Source organism: Natator depressus, chromosome 3 (genome assembly GCF_965152275.1).
Source record: "Natator depressus isolate rNatDep1 chromosome 3, rNatDep2.hap1, whole genome shotgun sequence".
Lineage (NCBI taxonomy): Eukaryota > Metazoa > Chordata > Testudines > Cheloniidae > Natator > Natator depressus.
The window spans coordinates 9795964-9822117 of record NC_134236.1 but is presented as its reverse complement, the minus strand read 5'-3'; the positions used below and the strand labels follow the sequence as shown (position 1 = coordinate 9822117).

General features: G+C 45.3%; 1 protein-coding gene across 3 annotated transcripts in view; it reads right to left on the bottom strand.

Moving 5' to 3' along the window:
* The window catches only part of EXTL3 (exostosin like glycosyltransferase 3), a 219324-nt gene that overhangs the window by 188919 nt on the left and 4251 nt on the right, over positions 1-26154 (bottom strand). Inside the window, exon 1 of one of the 3 annotated variants that reach the window (XM_074947406.1) lies at positions 1419-1563. The exons of the other annotated variants lie outside the window; for them this stretch is intronic. The gene's annotated coding sequence lies outside the window, so the exon portion shown is untranslated. Of the gene's footprint in view, positions 1-1418; positions 1564-26154 lie in introns of those variants that run through there. 3 annotated transcript variants of the gene reach the window in all.

The window sequence follows — 26154 nt, the reverse complement described above, 5'->3', positions numbered from 1 at the left end:
AAATACTTTTTCATAACAGGTTATTAGACTGCAAAACTTATTGAAACAAGAAGTAGACGAGACCAGGAATTTAGCAAGTTTCAGAGAGAGATTGAACAATTAGATGGATAACAAGAATATGACTATCCACAGTTATAAATGTTATTGCAAACAAAATCTCTGGAAGGGATATTAAACCTCATGTTTTAGGTCTTAAACCAATCTCTATTAGAGATCAGAATATAACCTAACATTGGGGGCAGATTATCCCACATATACCCACTGGAGGTTAACAACGCCTTCCTCTGCAACAGCTGGCACTGGCCTCTGTCAGGATATTGGACTACATGGATCTCAGGTCTGGTCCAGTCTGGCAATACCTACGTTCCTGACTTCTTATAGGCACATTTTTTTAATTTAAAAATAAATCTATAAAAGTAACAGGGAGAGGCCTATGAGTACCAGTCACAAAAGCTGGATGCACCAGTAGAAGAAGCAAAGGCTAGTAATCAGAGTGCCATCCAGCAGAAACCAGTGCACTGCATAACTGAGTCCAGCACAGAAGGAGATGATGTACTTGAAGACACAAAACACAGAAGACCCAAAGCACATCACAGTCTTGGTCCATCCACCTCCTCAATCCCACCCCCATCAGAACCCCGAGCGCTGGCAGAGCCCCCAACCCTTCCACAGCAGGACTCCCCAATTAGTTCTGATGCAGGACCCCCATCCCTATTGGGTTCCCCAGGCCCGATACTGCCTCTCCTCCCACATACGAAGGTCCTTGGTACTACTACAGCTCCTACCCATGAGAGCCGGAACCCCTGCCCCCCACACATACACGTGCCCCCCGTCAGGGTCACTGACCCTGATCCCCACACACACCAATACACGTCCCCGTCCATCAGGCTCCCAAACCCTGATCCCCCACCCACCTCCATGCACCCCCCCATCAAGGTGCTGGACACCTCCACCACCACCACGCACCCACCCCATCAGGGTCCCTGACCCCCCCCCACGTGCCCCCCCCTTCAGGGTCCCTGACCCCACCCCCACACGTGCTGCCCCACAAACACATCCACACATGCCCTTCCCCTGCAAGGGTCCCTGACCCCGACACAAACTCACCCCAACACGTACCCCTCCCCCATCACGGTGTTTGCCCCCCCCCCCCCGCGCGCTCACACATACACACACCCATCCCTATTGCCCCGCCCTCCCAGCAGGGCCCTGGTGCTGCCCCGCCCTCCAACGACGCCCCCCCAAGACTGTACCACTCGGCGGCGGCGGACAACCCATCTCCAAGCTCTTGGCTGCCCCCCCCATTGGCCCCTCAGGCTCCCCCCATCCCCATCGGCTCCTATACCAGGCTAACAGGACAGAGTCGCTTTACACTGCACGCCTCCCCCCTCCCCAGTACATGGTATGATCCTTCCTACCTCCTGCGCCTCCACGCAGCCCCCCTCTGGGAGGCGCCGTCCTGGGCTTCACCCCGCCGCCGCCGCCGCCCTCGGACGGGGGGAGGGGGGGGAGCCGTAGCTGCGGCCTTCTTCGCCTCCCTCCGTTCGATCCTGCTCCCCCCCCCGTCCAGGCACAGTTGGTTTGTTCCAAGAAGCCGGCCGGTCTTCCCCACCTCCCCTAAACCGCAGGATCACACACGTCTTCGGCCATTTCCGATCGAGGAGCGGAAATTAACGACACTAGCCGAGGCCGTACGGAAGTAGCCGAAGCGGTGAAGGAAAATACCGAAAGGAGCAGGGGGGCCCACGCGTAGGAGGACGCTGGTCTAGTCCGGAAACTGACGGAAACTGTCGAAGTTCCGAAGCGTTCCTCAGCCCCTTGTGGAGGGGGAGGGATGGGAGGAGGAGGAGGAGGAGGAGGAGCAGCAGCAGCGGTGGCTGATACCCTCACTGCGCAGCCGCAGTGGGACTAGCCTCACAGCCAGACGCTGCCCCGCTCCCCCACCCCATCCCCCCTCCCTCCTCGTGACCCTGCCCCGCAAGAGCCCCATCCCCCCTCATCACCGCCCCTGCTCCCACCCCCCCGCCTGTCTGCGCCACTGCCCACCCTAGGGCTCACCCTTGGGGTTCCTCAGGAGCCGGGCTGGGGGGGCTTCTGGCCCTCCCCTGCCCCGGTCAACAGCCCCTGGGTTTTCTACTGGGGGCTGTCCCACTGCCAGCCCCAGTCCCTGGAAGATGAATGGACCAAAAGGCCCCGCCCAGGGAGGACAGAGAAGTTAATCTTTCTACAACAACGACGACGACTTGAGTTCTCGTGTGGTCGTCACAGGGCCCAAGAAACCGAGATTCCCCCCAATACCAGGGAGCGTACAATGACCCCCACGCACCCAGGTTCCTCTGTGGGGGGCATTAGCATTCCCTAATCATGTAGGTGCTATTACTCGCCACCTGGGCTGATACTGGGGATGGAAGCAGGGACCTCCAGAGCTAAAAGTCACGCATTGCTATAGTCTGAGCTCGAGAGCCAGGCCCGTACACAGACTTACTCTGTGGATCAGGCACTGACCAGGATGCTTAGCACACTCACTGCCCGGTGGATTATGGTCAGGCGGACAACCTCCCTTCCACCCCCCCCCCCCCCAATTTTACCCTTCAAACATTGACCTAAAGCATCAATGCCATGATTACTGCATAGAAGGGTTGCCACCTTTCTTCTCACACAAAACCCAACACCCTTGCCCCACCCCTCCTCCAATGCCACACCCATGCCCCACCCCTTCACGGCCCCACCCCCACTCACTCCATCCCCCCTCCCTCTATCTCTTGCTCTCCCCACCCTCCCTCTCTCGCTCATTTTCACCCGGCTGGCTCAGGGAGCTGGGATGCGGGAGGTGCGGGCTCTGGGGCGGAGCCAGGGATGAGGGGTTTGGGGTGCAGGAGGGGGCTCCAGGCTGGGGGGTGCAGCTGAGGGATTCAGAGTATGGGAAGGGGCTCTGGGCTGAGGCAGGGGGTTGGGGTGTAGGAGGAGGTATGGGCTCTGGGCTGGGGGTGCTGGTTCAGGGGTGTGGCCAGAAATTAGGTGTTCAGGGTGTGGGAGGGGGCTCTGGGCTGGGGCAGGGTGTTGAGGAATGGGGGGGTGCGAGGGCTCTGGCTAGGGGTGCAGACTGGGTTGGAGCTGGGAATGAGGTGTTTGGGATGCAGGAGGGTGCTCCGGACTGGGACTGAGGGGTTTGGAGGGCAGGAGGGGGCTAAGGACTGGAGCAGGAGGTTGGGGCACAGGGAGGAGTGAGGGCTCTGGCTGGGGGTGCAGGCTCTGGGGTGGGAAACCTTTTTTCTGTCATGGGCCACTGACCCACAGAAAAAAAAATCAATCATGGGCCACTCACTCGACAGGGAGGTGCGGAGGCTCAGGGCTTCCCCCCCCCAGCAATGGGGCGAGTTGGTTAAGGAGCAATTCTTAACCAACAAGGATCCATTCTGAGATTTCTATCCCAAGTCATTCAGTCACCGTGCACTTCTGTAACACTTTACAAAATGATGGTCATGTGCCATCACTGGTCTACATCATGAATGGTGTTCCAGACTTCTGGGGAGGTTATCTATCACATGTTGCAGTATCCCATGAAGGATGGTCTTGTTGCATCATGAAAAAGGATGTAATGAAAAACACTGCAACAGCCCTGGACTGTCTGCAAACCCTACTTGCAAGATCTAAAGCACACCACTGGACTCCTCTTCACTAGCAAGCTAGGTTGTGTTAAGCTTCAACCAGAAGGAGTCATGTTAACATGATGTTAAACATACCTTTACAGACACTGTAAATAAGGACATGTCATGTTTAACACAACAGCAGGTTGTGGGTAAACCTTATTAAAAATCAGGATAATCGTGCAAATTTTAGGATAGGTGGCAATCCTTCAGGAGGACGAAAACAGAGCACAGGGGTTGGGGAATAAGAGACAGAATGTTGGGGGGGAGGGGGGGAAGACTAAAGATGGAATCCACCTTTTATGCAAGAAGGGTTTGCAAAACTAGGTTATGCCTGTCTGTACAGAGATTCAGTACTTTTTTTTTTTTTTTTTTTTTTTTTTTACAGGCCTCATGCATTTAAATATTAATTACATATTATAGAATATACCTTTGGTGTCTCTTGAAAGGCTCTCACACCCATTGGAATCAAATCTCTCGCCCCAGAACATATACATTGACAGATCTGGTCAGAAAGGGACGCTTGATCATATTGTAAAAGATTAGGATTTTACCTGCTCAAAAGGGGTAGGCTGACAATTGCAGTTAGCAAATTTCTAACCGTAACACAATGGAAATCTCTTGGAGTCCTAACAACAGGACACAGAAATTATTCATTGAAAATGTATAATCTGAAGAGGGTAGGCCCAATTTTCCACTGCCTTGCACTTTTATAGTCATTTACATGTGTGCAAAATGGTGGTAAAATGCAATCAAATCAAATTCTCCATTCGTGCCAGTAGTACCGTTTTACACTCACTTTCCACCGGTGTAAACAACTACACCAGGTGGAAGGCTCACTATTGGTTATGTGGTATGAAGTTCATTCTCACAAATGGGGAGCATGCTGCACAGAGGAAGGGACAGAAGATGTATTGCAGGTTTAAAAGTTCTCGGAAATTGTACATCATTATATTTTCCAGAAAGAAGACAACAGATGACAGCATTACAAGTTACCTAGACAAGATGTCACCCAGGCTAATGAACACACCCACACATCCTCTCTTGGGCACATACACACCCTTTTGTCTGTACTCACTCTTTCCCACCACCTTTACCCTATTCTTAAGCATATCCACCACAGCATTTGCAATATACTTACCGTTTTTAAAACAAGAGTTGTTCAGTGACTGTACAGCATGTAAAATTTTGAATACACTTTGCAAAACTTGTATGCAGTATCTGAAACTTTTTCAAATAGTTAATGAATACAAGAGGTTCAAAGTAAGCTTCCAAAAGAGGATCACACCTTTATATGAACGTACATTTTTACCATGTATAAGTGATATTATCCATCGTGCTTCAAAGCAGAGGCCATCCACTAACTGGCTGGAGAAGGAAGAAATTTCCCCTCTAATCTGTTTAGTTCATAACTGTCCAAAACCAAGGATTATAGCATAGTCCATTGAATGATCTGGTACAGCAATTCTTCCATACTTACCATGCTTTTGGAACTCCCCTCTTCCCACTCTGTGAAGCTAGGCAGCTTCAAAGTGCCTTACAAAAATAATCAATCCATCCCCAGGACGTCTCTGTGACTTAGGTAGATGCTACTAGCATTTTACAAAAGGGGAAACTGAGGCAGAGAGATTTCTCAAGCCCACAGAGGGAGGATGTGACAGAGCAGGGATCAGAAGGCAGGAGTTTATTATTTGTATTGCCGCAACAGCTAGGGGCCCCAGTCATGGGCCAGGTCCCCATCGTGCAAGGCGCTGTACAGACAAAACGAAAAGTGATCCCTGCCCCAACGATTTTACAATCTGGCTCTCAATGCTATGCTATGCTATGCTCAGTTCATGCTTCTCTCTCATGAAATTCCCTCACTGATACAATCCTTTCTGGACTTAGCAGAGAAGGAAAAAGAAGTGGAGAACTGATCTTCCAAGCCCCCAAAGAAACAGTGAGCTTTCAGGAAAAGCAGGCAGCTTGGCAAATCTCTCCTTTCCTTCATTAAGTTCTGCAAAGATTATTATGTACATTTCAGTTAGGGAAGAGCAGCTCTGGTTTAGTTCTCTTATCATTTTTATCCCTATTAAGACATCAGTACTTCCAATCCATTCGGAGGGAACTCTCTGCTCTGACCTCCCCCACAGTGCAGAGCTGCTGCTCATCTGCCTCACGCATAGGGAGAGGACATCAGCACCATTTCAAGTACACCTCTCTAATAAAGATAGTGGCATGGTGACGTATCCCCAGCTCTCACTCCATTCCACTTTCACAGCTATTGGTTTCACTCCCTTTACCCAGCAGTATTCACAAGATTTCACCTCAAAACTGTATGCAATTGGGTGAAGGGTTCCATCAGTGATTAAAAAAAAGGGGGTTAAAATTCAGTGCAGGGGTCCTGTTAGCACCTTTTCTAACCTAAAACAAATCTTTTGATCTTGCTAATTGTTTTTGTTTGTTTGTTTGTTTAAATCTAAAGCTACCTTTGTGCTGGGAACCTTTCTTGTCTGCCTGGAAGTGAACCTGGGATTGAGAGTTGCAGTTTCTGATGGGATGATCCCCCTCTCCTTTCTTGTATTCCAACTCCATCCATTTTACCTCTCTGCCTTTCCCATGGCCAGATCTCTCCCATCTCATTTACTTCTAAGCATTTCTCACATCTAATGTACTGGTGTTTCCTTCCCCCTGGAAAGCACTTCAAGTTACTCTGAGCGGCTATTTAGAAGATCTGATACAGGCCAGTGCTACGGATTCTTGGCACCATCCCACAGCCTGAGATGAACCCTGAAAAGCATCTGTCGCTCTCCAAGGCAGCAGCAATCAAAGTTTTCACCCCCTTCCTCCACTACAATAGCCATTAGGTTGGTCTCTTTCCTATCATTTTAATTGATTCTGTGTTTTTGAAACTTGCCTTCTTTCAGAACAGATAGCACCCAGGCCGTGACCATTTGTGCGTTAAATGATCTCATGGTATGTTTGCAGGTAGCTGTCTTAACCGCAGTTTGTGGTATTGGATCTCTCAGTCTTCAGCCAGGCTGCTCAGTACTTGCATAGGAAGCCTCTAAAGAAAACCCAGGGTGCTGCAGGAAACGATAAGGGAACTAAATAGGTAATATGCATCCCTCAATCATTACAGAAACCAGTGCCTCAGCATGATGCTCAGGAGCACTGTGCTGCTGAACCCTGGATCCTGCTGAGATCCTGAATATTTCTGGCCATTAAGAATCCCTTGGCACTCTTCACAAAAAAGAAGTGTTAATCTGGTGTCCTGACCAAATTCTAATTTAGGTAATTACATTCTATTGAAATTCCCATGGTAGTTGTTAAGGGATACGGGTTTTTCTTTACTTCATTCTGTGTGGTGGCGCAGTATGCACGATCAGAACAGCTGCCAGGTTTTGCAGAATATGTACCACCATTTCAGCGGTCGATGAAGGGATCCCCTGGTCAGGAAAGGTACCATGTAAAGTTAAGTATTTTAACAGCACAAAGTCATCACTGCCCAAAAAAACAACACAGTAAGGTCCAGAGGGCAGGGAAACACCGAATGACAATACCTATGCCATGCTGGAAAAAGTAAATATAAAAAGTCGTTGGAAATTGGAATGTCTCAGAGCCACAGGTGTAATGGAATGCAGTCTTTTCCCTCCCGGCTTCCAATTCAGACTTATGGCCTCACCCAACACAGAACTTGGGCTGCAATCCAAAGAGCGAGGAAGTGGAATTGTAAATGCTGCACATGGGAATCCTGATCAAGTCCACAAAACATGGAATGTTTACAAGACATGAAAGTTTTTGCTCACACTCTTGGATGCTAAAGAAAACTGCCGGTTAGTAAAGATGGGTGGGGAAGAGAAGTAAATGTTGCTTGTTAACAGAGACACCGATATGCAGTGAAGCTTCTGTCTCCTACTGTACCTGGTGATTTGAAGATGGAAAATCAAGAGATAATAGTCTGGGAAGAAGGTTTTACTTCAAAGCTAAATACTGAGGGTCACAGGAAAAGTATATCACATCACATTGTCGCACAAGTCATTAACAATTAATATTACATTTTACATAACTCCAAGAAGCTATTTTATTATGTTGTATTTACATAACTGCACTGAGATGGTATCTTAATGAGAGCCACAATGCTTAAAAGGGTAATTTTCATACTGAAGCAATTAAATACGCAAAAAGGGGATTAGAAGGGTGGTCAGAAGTAAGCCGTGAGGGACGAGATGTCTCAGGAGATTGGTAATGTAATATAGAGCTTTTCTCCTGTGCCCCAGGTCACTAGCAACTGAAAGTTGTTACCACCTGACCATTGTATGGTGGCCTTTCTAGTAGACAAATACACCCAATCACAACTGGCCACCTCATGGCAGTCTCAGAGAAGCTAAATGACTGACTGTCACTAGACCATGAAGACTGAACTACTTCTCACTCCCAGATATGGACCCTCTACTATGCCCACCCCGGTCTTACTGGGAGGGAATGGTTTGTGGTGGATTTGAGCACACCGTGCCTCTTCTGTGGATAGAGGCCTTCAGAGCTCTCAGTCCAAAAATCTTTCACCAAGCACCAAAAATTCACTCAAACACCATTATAAAGAACAACAAAAGCTTTCATACTGTAGTACACCTGGGAATATAAGCAAACACTCCTGAAGTGGTACTGCGACAGCAGCAAGGAGCAACCTACCCTTGCAAAGCTTTGATTTGAGGGGGTTAAGTGCCCAAACTGGGCTGGCACTGCAGAACGCTGAGGCTGCCTTTTGGAGCAGTAAAAGAGAAGGAACAATGCATGGGGCTAATTCGCTTCAGTGAGCCCACCGCTCTAAGGGCCTGCTCTATTTCTTCTAGTTCCCTTGAATTCTGTGTGTCAGTGCAGGTCAGACCTCCCCTTTCCTTTCCTCCCTCAAAACACACACTTTGAAGTTTTCCAGAGATACCCTTGAAGAAATGTCCATAGGGGACATCCGAGTAACTCCCCAACCCCCAAACTCTACCCTACCACAGATGGCTAAGTTATAAATACAGAGGCATTTGGTAACTGTTGGTAGGAAAGAGCAGCCCAGCTTTTTTTCAACTCATTCAAGCTGTTTGTTCAACTTAAAGCACTGCTGTCTAATGCAGTTCAGACAAGAAGCCAACGTTCATTTTATTTTGACATATTGTTACCAAGTTATTCTGTAGTATTTAACATTTAACACGATTTATAGTGACTGAAAACTGCTAATTTAGGCCCCCAATCCAGCAGAGCACACATGTAATGTAAAGCATGGGAGTAATCCCCCTGAAGTCAATGCTTTGTTGGAGTGGGCCACAAGACCCAATGTTGTGAGGTTGCAAGCACCTCAAATTCCATTGAAGTCAGTGAAATTTGAGGACCATCAGCACCTTGCAGGACTGAAGGGTTCTCTACTGCAGGGGCTCCCAAATCGTGGGCCACGACACAGTCCCAGGTGGTCTGCTGGCACAACTGCAGTCTCCAGTCAAGCTCTTAGTAAACCTTTAACTCCACGTGACTCGTGTAATCTAAGTAAAAGCTAAATAAATGTAATGTTTTGAGCTGTATATGTCAGAGTATAGAAAAAACGGATTTGTTTTAAAGAAACAAGCTGCAATATGTCAAGTTTAAGTCTCGTGAGTACAACAGTGCGTTTCACTGCAAGGTAACCTAGCAACACAGACACAGTCCTCCATTTACAACAGTAAAAAACAGCAAGCAGTATTGCAATCTGACATGGATCGATTTATTTTTCAAAAACAAGAAGGGTGCACTAGTGGAGAAGATAATGAAAGTCCCAGTCCTGGACCATCTGCAGCTACACAAAATGAGCCAGCCAAAAAAAGAAAGTGGTAAGAAAATATGGTAACATGTACTTGATGTCTGGATTCTCCTTTACCGATCGGATGAGTACCCATTGCCTGAGTGTGTTATAACTGTCATTTTATATTTTTATTTACAATATTTGATTCTTTTCTCATTAGAAGACAATAGGGTTGGGTCTTTACTTACACAGCATAGAAATTCAGATTTTACACTAAAAAAATAAAACACTGTTGGACAACTATTTTGTTTTAAAATCAACACCATGTTATTTAACAATTTTGTTAATGTTGTGTTGCTTATTGTTCAGTTTTATACATTTGTACATTTATACACGGTGTTTTCTCTGTTTGAACACCACATTTTGCTCTCTCAACATATTTGTAAAGTGCAGTTTTACGAAAACTGTTTGGTTTGAAAGATCTTGAAGTATTTCTTTACGTGCATATTGCTAGGTATTCTATCATTACAATTGTTTACATTAAAATGTAAAGGAAAAATTTACATTGTTTATTTACAGTGTTACTCTTTATATGAATGTAAACATTAAAATTAATAATTTTCCTCAAGAAGTGCTAATAGTGGGCCACAATACCTATTGCAGCTGGGAAAAAAGTTTGGGACCCCTCCCACTCTAGTGGACAAAAGACTGGATCTACGATTCAGCCATGACCCTAAGAACCCCTCAATGCCAACTGGCAAGGCAGGTACAAGAATATTCAGATCTTGGTCTGTACGATCTTATTCACCAAAGAATATCATGTGAGGTCTTAAACAAAAGCTGGTCGTTAACATTGTTATGAAATCTATGGAGATATTAGCTAAGGCGGTACATATCTATACTGAAAATAAGTTCCTAAAGTCTGTATCGAGGCAGAGTTGACAAAAAGGTGTATTCACCTGTCTCTCTGTTGACATGTAAATTAAACATTGTAAGTAGGGCTGTCGATTAATTGCAATGACTCACACGATTAACTCAAAAAAATTAATCGCGATTAAAAAATGTAATCGCACTGTTAAACAGATTACAAATTGAAATTTATTAAATATTTTTGATGTTTTTCTACATTTTCAAATATATCTATTTCAGTTACAACACAGAATACAAAGTGGACATTGCTCGCTTTATATTATCTTTTATTACAAATATTTGCTCTGTAAAAATGATAAAAGAAATAGTATTTTTCAATTCTCCTCATACAAGTACTGTAGTGCAATCTCTTTATCACAAAAGTGCAACTTACAAATGTAGAATTATGTACAAAAAAACCCTGCACTCAAAAACAATGTAAAACTTTAGAGGCTACAAGTCCATTCTGTCCTACTTCTTGTTCAGCCAATCACTAAGAGAAACAAGTTTGTTTACATTTATGGGAAATAATGCTGCTCACTTCTTAATTACAATGTCACCTGAAAGCAAGAATAGGCGGTCACATGGCACTGTTGTAGCTGGCGTCGCAAGATATTTACGTGCCAGATGTGCTAAACATTCGTATCATCGTTCCAGAGGACATGCTTCCATGCTGATGACGCTTGTTAAAAAAATAATGTGTTAATTACATTTGTGACTGAACTCCTTGAGAAAGAATTGTATGTCTTCTGCTCTGTTTTACCCGCATTCTGCCATATATTTCATGTTATAGCTGTTTCAGATGATGACCCAGCAAATGTTGTTCGTTTTAAGAACACTTTCACTGCAAATTTGACAAAATGCAAAGAAGATACCAATGTGAAATTTCTAAAAGATAGCTACAGCACTCGACCCAAGGTTTAAGAATCTGAAGTGCTGTCCAAAATCTGAGAGGGCCGAGGTATGCAGCATGCTTTCAGAAGTCTTAAAAGAGCAACAGTCTGATGCAAAAACTACAGAACCCAAACCACAAAAATAAAAATCAACCTTCTGCTGCTGGCATCTGACTCAGATGATGAAAACGAACATGCATCGGTCCGCACTACTTTGCATCATTATTGAGCAGAACCCGTAATCAGCATGGACGCATGTCCTCTGGAATGGTGGTTGAAGCATCAAGGGACATATGAATCTTTAACACATCTGGCATGCAAATATCTTGCGATGCCGGCTACAACACTGCTATGTGAATGCCTGTTCTCACTTTCAGGTGACACTGTAAACAAGAAGCAGGCAGCATTATCTTCTGCACAAGTAAACAAACTTGTTCGTCTGAACAAGAAGTAGGACTGGGTGGACTTGTAGGCTCTAAAGTTTTACATTGTTTTATTTTTGAATGTAGGGGGGGTTTGTACATAATTCTACATTTGTAAGTTCAACTTTCATGATAAAGACACTGCACTACAGTACTTGTATTAGGTGAATTGAAAAATACTATTTCTTTTGTTTTTTACAGTGCAAATATTTGTAATCAAAATAATAATATAAAGTGAGCACTGTCCACTTTGTATTCTGTGTTGTAACTGAAATCAATATATTTGAAAATGTAGAAAACATCCAAAAATATTTAAATAAATGGTATTCTATTATTGTTTAATCACGTGACTAAGAAAATTAATCGCGATTAATTTTGTTAATCGTTTGACAGCCCTAATTGTAAGCTGATACAATGGAAACCCCACTTACATACAAAATCAACGGGGGAATGTGAAATAAGCATTCTGGAGAATAAGCTAAGGGAAGTTATCCTGACTCTAGGGCCAAAAAAAAGTACTTTGAGGGAATAGAAAGAAAAGGCAAGGAAGACACCCCTTTATCCTGCATGTAGGAAGTAAACAGAGAGTGCATTTATAGTCATGAAAACAGGATCTCAAACAGGTTTGGTGGAAAACACTGCAGAAGATATGTGAGGTGATATAAATGTACTCAGACTGGAGGTTAACCTGTTATGGTTAATCTCTAGAAAGCAAGTTAGAATTTTGTTTTATATGAGCATCCTATTAGGCACTCAGGCATTCTCAGAATACCAGACATGACAGTACTTCTGGGAAAGGTGCAAGCCTGCCCCAGCTGGGGTGACCCTGCCTCCACCAGCATGACATAGTCATGCTGCTCGGGGGAACAGATGCCATTTTTAAGAGTGCACCGCTTTGCCACTGCCGGCATGAACTTGCACGCAAGGGCATGCTGGCGGGGGCAGGGCAGCATGCTCTTCAAAAAGGCATCCCCCCATCGGGTAGTAGACAAAACCACATCCAGTTTTGTCTTGAGTACAAGACAGGGGACAAACCCTAGAAAAGCAGAACTGTTCAATTTGATACCGGATGAGTGGCTTGCCTATTTTAAACCTGCTGTTTCTATTATCTTTACTCTCTATTTCTTAAAACTTTGGTAATAAACTTATGGATGGTGTTTTCACTATAAATATAGCTGAGTGCTGTGGTATTAAGCTGAGTGCTGATCCTGAGTTGTATCACACAAGCTGGGATATACACTATTCCCTTAGGGGCAGCAGACCTGGTATTTCTGCAAGTGTTCAGTAGAGAAGGGGTTGGACGCTACAGGTGAACACTCCAAAAGGGCTCGGGGATTGGGGTGCACCGACTGTTAACCTACAAGGCAAAGTAAGGGCTGGCACAGCACAGAGGAGAGTGTCTGGGTGGCTCACAGGCTGGTGGCATCAAGGAGCTGACATCCAATTAAGCACAAGCAGGACTCCCTTGCCCTGGAGACAGAGGGATAACAAGGTGATTCACAGTCCTTGGTACCCTGAGAACCAACACATCAGGAGACATAGGTTCGACATCTTGCTCAGTTACAGACTTCCTTTGTGACCTTGGGCAAGTCATTTAATTTACCCTGTGCCTCAGGTCCCCATCTGTAAAACTGGGACAACACTACCCTTCCACACAGGGCTGCTTTGAGGAAATAATTCATTACATATTACAAGGTACTCAAATACCATGGTGACAAGGACTATAGATGTAAATAGATAGAGATAAAAAAATTAGACAAAAGCCAAATTGGAATGCATTTTGTATTTTGAAAAATTCTACTTAAATATATTTTTAGTTCCTTCTGTGATACTGAGTGAACTATCTGTCTGCTAATGTATTTAAAAATCACACCGTGACATTCAAAATTTCTATAGTGCTTATTCTAAAGCAATAATATTTGCCTGTGATTTTCTAAAATGTGTCTTTGCACCTATGTAGCGTGGGAAATCGTGATCATGGTGTCAAGACTGACAAATGTGTTTGCAGCTTTGGTTTCCCAGAGGGCCGTGCTTGTCGCTTCACAAAGAAAAAGCAACAGATAGCTCTATCTACTGTCCAAAAATCTGGGGCCTAATAGTATTCAGAAGCATTCCCTAGTAACATAAATTGGTTCGTCTCTAATGTGCCACAAGTACTCCTTTTCTTCTAGTGACATAAGGCTAAGCCGGGGTGGCCAACCTGAGCCTGAGAAGGAGCCAGAATTTACCAATGTACATTGCCAAAGAGCCACAGTAACACATCAGCAGCCCCCGTCAGCTCCCCTATCCCGCTCCCAGCGCCTCCCACACACCAGCAGCCCCGCCGATCAGTGCCTCCCCCTCCCTTCCCGCACCTCCCGATCAGCTGGTTCGTGGCATGCAGGAGGCTCTGCGGGGGAGGAGTGAGGGTATGGCAGGCTCCAGGGAGGGGGTGGGAAGGGGCAGAGCGGGGGCAGGGCCTGTGGCTCTCAACCTGCCCAGACTACTGTACCCCTTTCAGGAGTCTCATTTGTCTTGAATACTCCCCAAGTTTCACCTCACTTAAAAATTACTTGCTTACAAAATCAGACATAAAAATACAAAAAAGTGTCACAGCGCACTACGACTGCAACATTGCTGACTTTCTCATGTTACCATCTAATTATAAAATAAATCAACTGGAATATAAATATTGCTCTTACGTTTCAGCGTATAGTATACAGGGCAGTATAAATAAGTCACTGGCTGTATGAAATTTTAGCTTGTACTGACTTCACTGGTGCATTTTATGTAGCCTGTTGTAAAAGCAGGCAAATATCTAGATGAGCTGATGGCCTCTGTGTACCCCGGTTGAGAACCACTGAGTTAGGCTACAGGGTTGCACAGATAACCTTCCGAATATGAACCAATGCAGTGCTGTCCTTCGAGAGTCTGCGAACAGACACTGCCGCTGCTGCTGTTTATAACTCTCCCAGCCAGCGGAGTGAATTTGACAAAGCTACGAGCCAGTTAAATTTCTACTATTAGGAATGCAGAGGGCAGCAATTAAATGGAGAGCAATCATGTGATCTTAAAGTCTGAATCAGAGCCAAGCACTGGAGCTCTTAGTGGAGGACGTTCACCAAAACAGAGGTTGACAAGAGGGGAGCCAAATAAAAGGACAAAAAGGAAATGAGCTTTTAGCTTAGCATATATGGGTGGAGGGAGGAGTATGCTCAAGTGGGAAAAGCACAATCTCGGGAGCCAGGAACTCTAATCCCACTGACTTGCTACCTGGCCATGGGAAAATCATGGCACCTCTGTGCCACACTTTTCACATCTGTGAAATGGAACGAATTTTATTTCCCTACTTCCTTGAGGCCTTCTGAATCTTAATTCATAAGCACTGATAAAGTGCTTTGAGATCTTCTGACAGGTGGCACCACGACAGCATAATCATAACTGAAAACATCTCCTAACTGAGTGAGAACAAACAATTTGCCCTCCCCGGCAAATGATACATACACAATGACATTCCACAGAAAATATTATGATTAAGGTTTAATTTGACTGGATTTAGACTCCACAAGAAGTCTTCCTCTTTGTCTCTAATAGAAGATAGTCAAGGAAGCTACAAGCTTTATGTCCTACAGGTTTTTTGTTTGTTTGTTTGTTTGTTTGAAATAAAAGGTGGATTCCTAGATTATTGTTGTACTTGAGGCAGTGGAAGAAGCTGAATAGAATACATCATAAAAAGGTGCCACTGGGATCAGTTAAATCCAGCAAAATAGAAAGCACTGAGAAACGCTGGAGCCAAAACATAAAACTGGATTTAACTGGACATGTTCCATGGCAGGATGTCAATAAAAAGGGAACCTCATAAAGTAACAGCAATGTGGCTTATTGGTGCAGCCAATAAAGTGCCATTGGCCAGATACTCAGGTGAAGTAAATCAGTGTAGCTGTGCTGAAATCAATGGAGTGATGCTGATTTATGCCAGCTGAGGCTCTGGCCCTGTATATGTAAACTCAGTCATAACCCCCTTCCCCCATCCCCAACACTTTGAGCCATAAAATTAATGAGAACTTTGTCTGTATATAGCACTGTTCATCTTCAAAGAGCTCTAGAACGATCAATAAGACTCTTCGCATCCTCTTGAGGTAGAGGCATTTTATGAAAGGGGAAACAGAGCCACAGGTTAAGCTATCTGCCCATGGCTACAGAATGAGACTATTAAAACCAAGATCACAGGGCAGAAGTTCCTGGCTCCCAGTCACAGTCTCATACCACTAGGCAGAAATTATCAGATTATTTAAGCAGCTCAAGGGAGGTCACAGATTTATAAACTCCAAGGCCAGAAGGGACTGTTGTGATCATCTAGTCCAGTGGTCTCCAAAGTTTTTGGATCGCGCACCCCCACAGTGCTGCCAAAGAAAGGAGAGGGGAAGACCTACCGCAGGCATGCAGAGCTGCCGCCGAAGAAAAAAACACGGCAGAGTGCTATCCGGCAGTGCTCCTCCTGCCGCGCACCCCCGGGATCCTCTGGCACACCCCACTTTGGAGACCACTGATCTAGTCTGACCTCCTGATAACGCAGGCCAGAGACCGGCCTCACAATAATTCCTAGACCGATCTTTTAGAAAAACATCCAATCTTGATTTTAAAATGGTCAGTGATAGAAAATCCACCAAGACCCTTTGTAATTTTTTCCAATTATTAGTTACTCTCACTGTTGAAAATGTACTCCTTATTTTCTGTCTGAATTTCCAGCCATTGGAACATGTGATACCTTTCTCTGCTAGAGTGAAGAGCCCATTATTAACTATTTGTTCCCCATCTAGATACTGATAGACAGTAATCAAGTCACCCCTTAACCTTGTCTTTTTTAAGCTAAATAGTGCAGTATACTCAAAGCACCAATTCTCCACTGCCTTAGACCTTGTGTCATCATTTACGCATATGCAAAGTTAGAGTGAAACATTAGCACCAGTGTGAATGAAAGCAGAATTCTGATTCAGTAGCATTTTATACCCACTTTGTACTGGGATAAATGGTGCACGGTAGTGCAAGATTCAGCTCCATAGGTGAAATCCTGGCTTCACCTAAATCAATGGGAGTTTTGAAGCTGACTTGGATTTCACTCACATATTTTAACCTGAAGAACAAGGGAGCAGAGTCTATAGTAGTTTACAGGAACGGCAAATCAGCATTCTATTCTCAGCTCTACTACTCATGTATTGTGCAATCATGATCAAGTTACTGAACATCAGATTCCCCCATCATCAAATGGAGAAAACAGCAATCTGACAGCGATGTTGCAAGACTGAATTAATGTTTGTGAAGCCTCCCTGAAGGAAAGATGCTACAGAAGAGCTAAGTGTTACTGCTACTACTGCCCTGCTCAGAGAATAAGTCCCCAGGGGAGACCAGAGCTGGAGTATAGGTGATGCGTGGGGGGAGGCAGAAGATGTGGGGTCACATGCCCCCCTGCCCCCCAGATTTGCTGCTTGGCTTGTACTGAGCATGCTCCATAACACTGCTGAAGCCAGGGGCTCTCACTGTGAGCCCCCCCCCCTCACACACACACACACCTCACTCACTATCTGTAGGCGCGGGTGGTCTCTAAACTGGATAGTTTAATTTACAATATATATCATGAGTGGAATAAAAATAAGCAGCTAAAGAGGAGAGGGGGGGAACTCCAAGATGTCTTTGTTAGTTCCAAGTATTCAGGGAGAAAAGAGTTATTATTTGAGGTCCAGATTATTCATGAACTTGCAACAAACACAGATCTGCCATTGCTACAAATTCACAAGTGGCAACTGAGACAAATGGATGCAATTTCTGTAATTTCATCTGTTGCAACTGCAAGCCGGAACAGAGGGTTTAACTAGCTTTTGCTTTGTGCTTAGCTTCGTTTCTGAGTCCTGCAACTAGACACATTGTCATAGTGAAAATTTGCTTAGGTTTGCATGTTAGTAGGTATGGCTTTGGCTAGGCTAAGCTTTACAATGTAGAGTTGACCACTCATTGTACGGGTTTGGTGAAACCAATTTTTTAATGAGGGATCATCTTGTTGCTTGCAGCCTATGTTAAAGCCACTAGTTCTATGGAAAAGATATCCTCAAAATGAACGGTTGGCTGCACATTTTGTTATAGTATCTTTCTTTTTTCTTTTTCTTTAAATGTTGCTTCCAAGTTTGCAACAGCTGGCATGAGGTCTTTCCATTGGTTTAGACAGAGTCAATTTTCATCTGGTCTTTCTCTTGAAAGTATCACCCTGATTTGTATTGTCTTTTCCTTTTGAATTTTCAGTTCTCCCTTCTCTGGGTTGCATGCGTGCACGCTCTCATGTTTTTTAATCTCCTATACCTCTTATTAAGAGTTTCTTCATTCTCACACATACACACACACTTTTGCTGTGAGAAAACAATAGGACGCAGGGGAAGTCCCGCTAGAAGGAAACATTAAAGACCTCAGGCCCAGAACTAGCTGAAGCCTTTAGCCCACTGCCTGAAAGAACCAGTGCAGGACTGGTGATCTCCAATTCCCACTGAACTACAAGCTTCCCCGGCCCCAGTCTCCACTGGATCCTAACAGCAAACCGTGGTGGCTTTTTTTAAACAGATCAGTAGGTGTAGTGCCAATGACGAGTTCCAGCCTGAAAAAGGAGCGATGGGCACTGCCCAGCGAGACGACACAAGGCACACCCTTCCGTGGGGAGAGGGGCTTTTAAACCCAGATGTCAGTTTAAATTGGAAGCTCTTTGGGGTATGGATCCCCTTTTTGTTCTGTGTTTGTACAGCAGCTAGCTCAGCGGGGTCCCAGCCTGTGGCTGAGGTTCAAATAAGGTTGCCAACCCTCACGGTTTCGCCGGGAGTCTCCCGCAATCAGGCTCTATCTCCCGGAGGCTACTGCAGCCAAACCCAGAGATTTTGGGCGCTAACAGTCCGGCAGCACAGTAGGGCTAAGGCAGGCTTCTGGAAGCAGCCAGCACCATCCTTGCAGCCTCTGGGAGGGGGGCTAGAAGGGTCTCTGCACACTACCCTGCCCCGACCGCCGACTCCTCAGCTCCCATTGGCTGGGAACTGTGGCCAATCAGAGCTGCGGGGGCAGTGCCTGCGGGCAGGGGCAGCGTGCGGAACTCCCTGCCCCCCCACCACCTAGGAGCTGCTGCCAGAGGGATGTGCCGGTCACTTTCAGGAGCTGCCCGAGGTAAGCGCTGCCCCCTTCACCCCAGACCCCTGCTCCAGCCCAGAGCCCACACCGAAACTCCCTCCCAGAGCCCACACCCCCTCTTGCACCCCAAACCCCTGCTCCAGGCTCAGCCCGGAGCCCCCTCCCACACCCAATCTCCCTATCAGAGCCCGCAGCCCAACTCCCTGCCTCAGGCTCAGCCCGAAACCACCTCCTACACTCCGAACCCCTCAATCCCATCCCCCAGCCCAGAGCCTGCACCCCCTCCCATACTTCAACCCCCTGCCCCAGCCCAGTGAAAGTGAGTGAGGGCGGGGGAGAGTGAGCAATGAAGGGAGGGGGGCTGGAGTGAGTGGGGGCGGAGCCTTGGAGAAGGGGCGAGGCAAGGATGTTTGGGTTTGTGCCATTAAACAGTTGGCAACCGTAGGCTCCAAGGTGCTGCGGTAATACAAACAATAAAAACCAAAGAGGGAAAAATGTGGATGGTGGTGTGGGTACAGGATCAAAACAAGGGATCCAGTGGGGGGTGACACCAAGCATAGGAAAGTGGACAAAGCCTGCTGCTCCGTGCAGGAGCCCAAGGACTCAGCCAACACTACCCAGAGGAATTCTGTCTGGAAGCATGCACAGACAAAGGACTGTTAAAGGACCCCAACATTCGGGGAGAACCCTCCTGGCCAGCATCCTCCTCCTGTTCTAATGGATGGCCACCTTGGCCAGCACCAGGTGGCCACTGGAAAGGTCACAAAAGTACCAGATCAACAGTCCCAGACACTGCAAACTTCTGTTTATCCACAACGCAAGCAGCAGTCGTGAGAACTCCCCACACTGCCTCTAAGTGGGTCAGCTTTGATGGGAAAGAACTATGTCTAGCAGTAATAGAGGAAGTTGGTCTCCATGATCTATTCAGTCTGTGGCCTCCCACCCACCCGAGACAGACAATAAGGGTGCCAGTTTGTGCCAACTGTAATGTAGACACTTGTCCAATGTGTGCTGAACAGTGACCTTCCAACTCATTATGCACAGACCATGTACCATCAGGTGGTGACACGCACAGATCACTATTTACCTCAGCTTGACTCAAATCAGTGATCTAGAGAGGTCCCATTGCCAATGGCCTCGGCCATCAAGTTATTTCCTCTTTTTAGAAAACTGCTGCAACGCACTGAGAATTATTTCCCCCCTTCGTTAATAGCACCATTGTCCCTATTTTTTTCTCTTTTAACCTCAGAGAAGGGAAAAAGGCCCAATTCAGAGTTCGCCTTGTGCTCCTGATCAATAAGCAGGCTGCCTGAAGTTACACGACCCCTTTACAGTTTTGAGGGTAGTCATAGGATTGATTTGGCCAGCAGTAAAAGGACAGAACACTTATGCTCAAAGCTTGTGCCAAGCCACAAAGAGTCAAGATAGATAACGTAATGAGCTGGCTAGTGTATATATGTACTACTTCCCCCTACCTCCTGGAAACCATGTGACAGATATTGAAAGCATGACAGATGTTCATCACATTGTTTGATGCCACTACAGTGGTTTTCAACCTGTGGTCCACAGACTCCTAGCGGTCCGCAGACTATGTCTAAGGTTTCTAAAGGGGTCCACACCGCCATTCAAAATTTTTTAGGGGTCTGCAAAGGGAAAAAACTGTTGACAACCACTGCACTACCGGATGGCGCTCTGAGACTACGGTGAAAGCACAGTGTAAGAACCTTTACAGAACAGAATCAGAACTGCTCAGATGTATGTCACAAGCCCTGTACTGCTAAACATATAATGGAGATTTTCCTTTAGCACAAAAGACAAGGGCCTCTTTGAGCAGGAAGCCTCGGTCCTGTCTTCTGCTGAAGTAAACTTCCTAGTGACCACAGACTGCAACCAGGTGACAAACAGGAAGTGCTTAGGTGGACACAGATTTATTACAACACACAGAAGCATTAAGATCTGCCTCCCTCAGACCCTCATCTAAGTTAGGAAAATGATGAATTACAGTCACTGTGATGCAATATGTTGATGAATGAAGAATATTCTACCCCCGTCTCCACATTTCAGTGATAGGTTTGAGACCAGGCAGCAATATCATCCCTTGTAATTGATGAGCTCAGATGTTTTCACCCTTAATATCTATGTTATTTAATTACATACATCCAAAGTCGGAACTTCCCCGGTGGGTAAAATTATCCAAAAGACAACCAGTCTGCTGGAGAGTTTTATTACCAGACCAGGAGAAGAAATGAGAATGTTCACCCAACAGCTGTGAAGAGGTCGGTTCCATGATAGGAAGCTATCTATGACGAAAACATCTCCTCCTTGTTTTATTGTAGCTCTGCACTAGCAGCCATGTAGTTACAGCTGTGACATGACATGTCCAATGTAAGCTCCTATTTCCAGGGCTCAGAATAACCTAGGGGTGGGGAGGAGAAAAACACTCCACACTTTTTGAGGCTGAAATGTCTCCTGCTCATTCTCAGTCCAGAAGCTAATTTCTTTGTGTTTTTAAAAGTTTGATAACTCTGCATCAGCCAAGTCGATTCTTATCTGAACGTGTTGGTGATGGAGAGGCTTTTTAACTAGTTAAAGTTTTTAGTTCCTTTTGTTTTTCACAACACTGCAAGTGGGTGGCACAGCTGAGAATAGGTTGTGTGTCCCTATTCAAACCATTAGAGAACATATTGCCTCTTTGCGGGGAAAAATATTTATCCTTCCTGTACTCCTTAAAAAGGCAGGTCACCTAGGAGCAAACATTTATCAGTCTTAATTGAATTGAGTGTTCCCACACACCTCTGATTTCTGCAGAGTCAGCTGGATTTAAAAGACAACGTGGGTCACCTTTGAAGTATTTCCATACTTCATTGTGCAAGCTCCTAATCGCTACAATATATTTTTCATGTCTTCAATGGGAATTATGATCCAGCTTAATGTGGTGGATTTATACACGTTTCCCCTTGAGTTTATGCAGCGAGAGCTATAGAATTAAATTTCTTTCACTTACGTAGATATAATTCACTCCAAAAGAAAACTCCAAGAAACTTACAAGCCTCTCAAAAGAAGGATTTATAACAGATTGTCCTCCGTCTTTTCCCTTAGCTGAGACAATACATGCAGTAGCATAATTGTCTTTTAAGTAGCTCCATAGTGGCACAGGGGACAATGCAACTGAAACCTTGCAAAGATTTATCTAGGTTTTAATCTTGCATTCAGGGGTTTAAATGCTACCACCACAGCCCCCCAAGGTGCTTGGGCCCCACTGAATCCAGAAGTAGCAGTTCAACAGGAGCATGAGACAGCTGGCCCAAGAGGGAAGAGGAGAGAAGGCAGCTGATGTGAAAACAGGCCACACTCAGCTGAAGAGGAGTGAGCTAGGCAGAGATCAGTTGCCTGTGGAGAAACAGGCACAAATGCAGCCACTGCTAAGCAGAAAGCTTGGCGCAAAGGTCTTGGAAAAGAGGAGCGGGAACTTTAGGGGATGAAGGGGTTTGGAAAGAGAAGGGTTCATCTGAGCATGTGAGGGGACAGTTTGAAGAGAGAGCGTATAGTTTTGTTTTGTTTTTTTAAAAACAACCCTAAGGGAAACATTTCAAGGCAGGAACATGAGCCAATTTTGCAGAACGGGGAGTGGTTTTGGCTTCTAAGGTTTGGCTTGAAATGATTTTCAACAACAGATTTTTCTTTTCAAGGATTTGCATGTGATACATGTTACATTATTACAACCATTGGGGTCTACTTGGGCTCGATTATACTGTCAGTTGCATACAATGCTTATTGGTTCCGTGGGAGTTACCAGTGCTGCCAACCCCAAGTGTTCAAAAAACAAGTCAGGACCAAAATATAATGAAGAAAAAAAAAAAGTGGGGCTCTTTTTATTTGCCTTCTGGGTTTTCAGCCTTGGGGAGGGAGGTAACTTTTGTAGTTCTCCTCTGCAATCATGCACTTTTTTTTAAGCTTTCCTTTGCAACCATGAGGGCAAAAAATAGAAGCTGAAAGTTTTGCATAGTCACATGACTCCAGGAGCTGGGGCTTTTGTTTTTTTCTTAAACAACCACAAGGCTCACAATAAAACCGTGAACGTCGGAAACACCAGTTTGCACTTGAACACAGCAGCCAGGGTAATGTTTAGTTCACTCAGATGCAATTGCATTGCTAGCAAGTTTGGCTGCAGCTGCTCCATCAAATATTTATTTCTGAGTCTATAGTATATCTTGGACCCCAGTTTGGGCCGTATGTGTGTGGCCAAGGCGGGGTCAGAACCATTCAAAGTTGTGTAGCAAACTGCTTTTCTCCACAGAAACTTGTTAAGGTGACTTTAAAAAAAAAAAAAAAAAAAAAGCTTGTTCACCCAGTTAAAATTAAAACAAATTTCCATCCTCACCCCATTCCCCTTCCACACCTGAAAAAGTTGGGGGGAGGGGAAAGGCACTATCTTATTGAGGATTAGCCACTCAGAGTTTGATCATTTTAAAAGGCAGCCTGTTTTCGAGGTTAGGCTTAGGAATGTCTAAAATCTTTCTTGTGAAACCAAAATGAAAAACGTAATTCTTCCAAAAACAAATTCTTCCCTCGACCTAGCTACCACCTGTCGGGGAGGTGGATTACCTACGCTGACAGGAGAACCCTGTGTTGGCATAGATAATGTCTACACTGAAGCGCTACAGAGGCGCAGCTATGCCACTGTAGCATTTTAAGTGTAGACAGGCCCTTAGACCAGTGGTTTTCAACCTTTTTTCATTCACAGACCTTTAAAAAATTTCAAATGTCACTGTCGGACCCTTAGACATAGTCTGCAGACCCCACAGGCCGCAGACCACAGGTTGCAAACCACTGTTCTATGGTAACGACAAACTTTCGTGGACCCCTCACACATAGTCTGTGGATCCCCAAGGGTCTGCTGACCACAGTTGCAAACCACTGCCTTAGGCTCCGAGAGCCTGATCTGCAAGGTGCTTAGTGCCTCCTGAGAGAGATAGAGCAACTTCCATTTACTGATGGGACTTGAAGTCACCGAGAACACTCAGCACCAGATAGCATCAAGTCCTTATACGAGTTTGGAACAATTGTCTGCCAAAGTTTGTTAATGGTGCTAGTTACGTTCCCTTTCAGAACTTGCTGGTTATTGAATTTCTCCGACTTCTGAGACAATTCTGTTGTTTTTTAAACCATCTTCTAAAAAACTGGGGAGGGAGGACTTTAAAAGGATGGCAGCGCAGTAGGTATTAAATAAACATCTCATCTATATTTAAAACTGGGTTTGATCTTTACTGTTTTCATTCCATCCTCCACATCTTGACTTGTAATTTCTTCTGTTGCTTTTGTGTGTGGTGGGTTGGATTGGGTTTTTTAAACATACTGCTTCAACTAATTTTTTGATCAATTATTAAAAACATTGCTCTCCTTTTTCATTCTCTGCTCCCAACAGAAAGTGCAGCTAGAAAGAAAGTTGAACTGGAAAGATTTTTTTAAAACAAAATATTTTGAAAAGAAATCCTACAATCCCAGGACAACAACAGAAAATATCTTTAATGATGGAAGTTACAGCTTCGGCCCCCCATCCTGCAATCAGACGAAAGCCAGCAAACCTCTTTACTGGGGATCTGCCCAAGTGGATCTGATTACAGGATTGGTGGCATAATTTTAAAAAACAAATGTATTGACTCTTCCCAAACGTTTTCTTGCATTACTGTCAGCATCAGTAATGCTGTAACAAATCCTTGGCCACATTGGAATTTCATGAGTGCCACCGCACTCGGCACCGAGAACTTCATGGTGACAAGAACGACAGGACTCAGATCTTTGTGTCCCCAAAGCACATGAGTGAAGGCAGCGTGAGAAACAAGAGCTAAAAGGAAATTTGTTACCATATGAATACAGCACCAGCAGTGCTCGGTGCATGTTTTGCTACAGTCCTGTCAGAGAACCTACAATCTGAACGGACAACATACAGTCAGAGGAAGTGGGGTGGGACGTAACGAAGAGGGCTGTGATTGAACAGCGAAGTTAAGCATACATCACTCACCCAGCGCCTACACTCGCACTGCGTTCACCTAAGTAGGTTGACCATGGCTCTGCATCACATGTGGAGTTGGTGATATTGTGCCACCGTAATAGGACTGTTAGATTGGCAGGAGACAAATTTGAGTGTAGACTCTGGCATATCTCAGCCGATGCCAGCGGACTTACGTCGACCTAACTTTGTAGCGTAGACCAGACTTAATTCTGGTTGTTGGGTTAGTGTGTGGGGGCTGGGGTGTGTCAGTGTCCTGTGATATACAGATCAAAATAGATGATGTGGAGGTCCCTTTGGGCCTTGAATTCTATGACTATGTTAGTTCAAAGATTTTATTTGATGTTTTTAAATCAAAGTACTGTTATTTAAGAGAGAATCTCCATTAACAGGTAGCAGTACAGAGTCTATGGCAGCGTGGAACAGTTCCAATTCCATCCAGTGGAGGATGGTAGTACACATACAATGACCAATTCATTGCGATATCAGCACTCATATAGCACTTCACAACTTCAAAGCACTACACAATTAATGGCCGCAACGACCAAGTAGTATTATTTCCCATTTAATAATGGGAACTAAGGCACAGAAGGAAACTGACATGCCCACGGTCACACAACAAATCAGTGTGAGAATCAAAATTAGAACTCAAGAGTTTCTGGCTCCCAACCTTGTGCTCAACCCACACCTCTCGACAGGGCGTTAGACTAGCAAATGCATGTATGTCGGAATAAAAAATTTAACCAATTTCAATGGGAGCCTTTCTAGTCCTCACACCCTGCACACGGATATCCGGGAGTCTGTGCATTCATAAAAAGAGCTGGAAGAGACCCTGCCTCTTGTCTAGTCTCCAGTGTAGGATTGCTTCCAGCAACAGATTACTCAATGTTATGTCTAGTCTAAAACGACCCAAGCAATGGGGCTTCCACCACTTCCCTTGGGAGACTGGTCCACAGCCTACTAGGACTGAGTGTTACCAAGTTTAGGCTTGAATGGGCCAAATTCAGCATTAGTGTAATTCCACTGACGTCAATTACATTCAGCACAAGGGAAACATTTTCTGGTTACTGAGCCAAACTCAGAGCTGGCACAGACTAGGGTAAGCACAGAGTTGTCCCCACTTACACGACCTCCCTCTGCAGCACTTGCAAGAACAAAGCTGCACCCTGTTTGCATCCAGATCCACTTGTGTCTCCTAGTCGGACCTGCTGAATGAAGACAAATGTCAACTCGCCCCATGCTGCTGCAGATGACTTGATGCAACTCCCTCCCCTCCACCTCAGGCACTTGGCTGGCAAGACCTGAACTATTCAGGCAATGCATGGATGTGTGTCTAGATGGCAGCTCCAACGCAGTAGATGAGCCCTATGCATTTCTAACTACAGTGTTAGAA